The sequence below is a fragment of the Triticum dicoccoides genome, chromosome 7B (assembly GCF_002162155.2).
Source record: "Triticum dicoccoides isolate Atlit2015 ecotype Zavitan chromosome 7B, WEW_v2.0, whole genome shotgun sequence".
NCBI classification, from domain to species: domain Eukaryota; kingdom Viridiplantae; phylum Streptophyta; class Magnoliopsida; order Poales; family Poaceae; genus Triticum; species Triticum dicoccoides.
This window is the reverse complement of record NC_041393.1, coordinates 698,963,383-698,967,328: the sequence shown is the minus strand read 5'-3', so window position 1 is coordinate 698,967,328 and position 3,946 is coordinate 698,963,383. Positions and strand designations below refer to the sequence as shown.

Genomic DNA, 3,946 nt, shown 5'->3' with positions numbered 1-3,946 from the left:
TTAAAAAGTTCTCATCTAAGCCTTCATAATTTTTTCCTTCAAAACTTGGTTAGTATCGATGGAGGTGATGGCTATGAAAGAGGGGCTAATCCTTGCAAACAACTTGGTGTTTCAAAGAGTAATGGCCGAATCACATTCCATGGAAGTTGTGAACTTTTGCACCGGGCAAACCAATGGTGGGACCCTGCAGCAGTAATCTATGCACAATGTGTGGATGTGGTTACTATGAACGGGAAGGTCGACTTTCTACATTGTTCCGGAGAAGCTAATGGCACGGCTCATGAGATAGCTAAATATATTTTTTGAATAAATTTTTCCTGTACTTGGGATGATGATCCCCCTAGTTGGCTGTACTCAAAACTTATTGACGATGTAATGTTGCTTAACAATCAATAAAGCTAGCGATGAAGGCCTTTCCTAAGAAAAAGGAATACCAGTGTTTCATGTAAAAAATGTTACTATTGGCACTAACCCAAAGTTCATTATACTGCTTATAAACGGTAGAGCCAAGTGGGGTGCTCCTGTGGTTGTTATGGCCGAGATCGAGTCCAACAAAAAGATGGTGATTGATTTTGCTTGGGCTGCTCAAATCCATCCAGCGTGGGTGGTTCGGACACTGCATGGGATTCGTGTAGGTCTCGTCTCTTGTGGCTACGTGAGCCTTCAAATATACAGCACACAACCCAAACATAGATTGATCACCGCGCGTGAGCGTTTCGACTAGAGTTCGATCAACCGAGACCGTCCCCCACCCAAATTTCCCGTCGTGATGAAGACCATGGCGGCGGCGGCGCTGCTGCTGCTGGTGTGCCTGCTGGCGGCGGCGCGAGCCACGAGCAACACTCTCACAGCGTTTAGAAGGAGAGGAGCGAGGAGGAGACGCGGCGGATCTTCCTGCATTGGAAGGCCGAGCTCGGCAAGACCTACAGCTCCGTCGACGAGGAGGAGCGCGCGTACGACATGTTCAAGCACCACCTCCGCCACATCGACCAGGGTTGGCACGAGGACGGCTACTCCGCCTGGTCCTGGGACAGGGAGAGGAGCGAGGAGGAGACCCGGCGGATCTTCGCGGAGTGGAAAGCCACGAACAACAAGTTCTACAGCTCCATCGACCACGAGGAGCACCGGTACGCCATATTCAAGGACGCCCTCCGTCAAGTCGATTCGAACAACGCCGGCTACGCCATAGGGGTCGACACTAACCACCAGGGCATCAACCGGTTCACCGACCTCACCGAGGAGGAGTCCAATGTCGTTTGCTGCGGGTTCATCCCGGAGGGCTTCGAGCCATCGCCTACCGATTTAAGGAGGGAGGCCGAGATCCAGCAGCAGTTGCGGCTAGTATATGCCCCTCCATCCCTTTGGGCTTATTGACATAAGAGATATCATTTATCAGTTTTGCTAAGTCTTAGTCGAAGGCTTCGTTATGTCTCAGTCGGTACAATATCTCTTAGATCTTGCGTGAAGATTCATACAAAGTTTTTTTTTTCCAGTTTTTTCCTTTTCTTTCTTATATGTATATCACTTGAGTGAGACTTGATTAAAGTCTTAGAGACCTAGCCATACCCATCATTTATAGTCTATGTATTTTTTATATATCGACGGTCAATAAATTGTCATGAAAACAATGTGAAGTTTTTTGCATAAAGAAAACTCTAAAGAAATAAATAAGACCCATGACATAATTTTTTTTACTCGATGTAATCATGGTTGATGGAAATTTACTAGGTTGGTTTCTTGTTGGTCCCGTGCAATGTTTACATCATATACAACAGAAAGTAGAAAATTAACATAAATCGTGCTTGTTATTATAAATGAAAATTTAGAGACATGCATAAAGAAATCACTAGCGAACATTTACCTTATCACATTGATAGGATATGTGTTGCCTGATTGTAAAATATTCGACTAGAGTTAAAAGCGCAAGTACGTGAAGAATTATAGCAACATCTGGAATATATGATTAGGTTTCCGTCGTGAGGTTGAACCACCAAGCCTCTGCGTGCTCTGTCGCCAAGGTGCCGTGGACATCAATGAATGATGGCAGAGGAACGTTGATATCAACGTAATTCAATGCTCTCTTTCGGCGTGGAAGGTAGTCACATTAATATCAATGTGCCTACATGAAGCCGCAACAGGAAGATTCACTCATGTGATTGTTTTGCCATGTAATATTAATGTATGTGTCGTCAACAGACAAGTGTGGATGCCTGCGCATGCACGGCTCCGGTTCATGGACATCATCAATCTATGGGGCATATCTAGTGATGATCACTTTGACGCTCACTCAGTACTCGCTGAGCACCTGGCAGGACTAACACCGAGCAACGCAAAACATCGGCGCCGGTGCCGGCATGACAGCGATCAAGTCAAGGCATCCCTAACGCGGACCAGGTCGGAAGACCGGCCATACGTAGATGGAGATCGACGAAGATCTCCAAGGAAGAAGTAGGGGGGAGGGGGCACCCTACCATTGGTTGTCCATCGTCGAGCGGCTCCGGTGGCAGCGGGGTGAACGGTGTGACGGGGATGGAGTTCTCTTGGCTGGTAGATCTGAATTCTGATCGCCTCCCGCGCTGCCCTTCCGTGCAACCCGGGTGGGAGTTTCCTGGTATAAAATTCATATCTTTAGGTTTTCACAGAAAAGGAGACTAAACTTTAGGTTTTGAAACTTTGAAAACTAGAAAGATGCCTCCCATGTTGCAGCGGGAATTCGAGAACATACCCAGAAAAAAAATATTGAATAACACAAATGACTTATATTTTATAACAATATAAATTCTGGAACATATATGAAATTTTGTACCGAAGAAATATATATTATTTAAGCAAAGGCATTATTGTTTGAAGTGCAGTTATCCTCTGGTTAAATTATTAGTATTCTAATTTTCATTCATTTTACTATGGGTGCACGAGAGAAGTACAACATCAAAGAGAAACTACTTTCGATTGTTCATTGTATGTGATGGGGAATTTCAGCAAATTGAGTAAATGAAACACTTTTCCACATCAGTCAAAAATCATGACTTATGTGAAAGAAAATATGGGGAAATGACATAAGGGGATTTTCAATGTAAATGAGGGATCATGGAAACAACTCCAATCCAGATGGTCAAATCAAATTCTGATGTACACAAAAATAGTGTGAATGACCTTAACCACCTAACCACATGGCAAGGGCATCAATACGGACATCTAGAGGGGAACTTCAACTACTGTTGGGAGATCATCTTGTTTGGTGGAGTGGGTCACCGTTTGTTGTCTTCGTGCGGTTAGCGTCATGTTGTGTTCAATGTAAATGGAACATGGAAACAAGTCCAATCCAGATTGTTTATTGACTTTTTTTTTTACTATTCATGCTGAGATCATATGATCTCAAACTGAGATGGTAAGTTTCGGACACTTTTTTCATGAATGCAAATGACATGCACATATAGATGATGTTTTGCTGAATATTTTGATATCTTTATTTTGCATTTTTCAGAGTTAGTATGAGTTTGTTATGAAGTTTGAAAGTGTCGGTCAAAAGGTTAAAGGGCAAAGGCAAAAGAATAAGTGGAGCGAACTAGCTTGGACAGAAACGAGGATTTTTAAATTTAAGGGCAAATCTAACGTGTGTGACACAACCAATGGCTCAATGTAATTGTCAGAAAACCCACCAACTACCAGAGGAACAGAGTGCACATCGAAACTGGCTAGTACGTGGTCCCCGATGCAAGGACGTGTGATGAGATGAGGATTGATACGTGGCCAGATGATCTCCTCCTTATCCAAAACCAACCTAGAGGAGTTTATCATAGTTCAGGCTCTCCAATAAGAGAAAACCATATGTCCTGAGAGATGGTTGTCTCTCCTCCCCCCTCCCCCCTCCCCTCCCCTCGTCCCCCTCCGTCCCCTCCCTCGCCGTTGGCCATGGTCCCCTCGCCCCTCCCTCTCCCCCCCCTCC

At 44.6% G+C, this 3,946-nt stretch overlaps 1 pseudogene; it reads left to right on the top strand.

Moving 5' to 3' along the window:
* The first annotated feature begins 778 nt into the window (after positions 1-778).
* Positions 779-1,374, top strand: LOC119339438 (annotated as a pseudogene).
* The last annotated feature ends 2,572 nt before the right edge of the window (positions 1,375-3,946 follow it).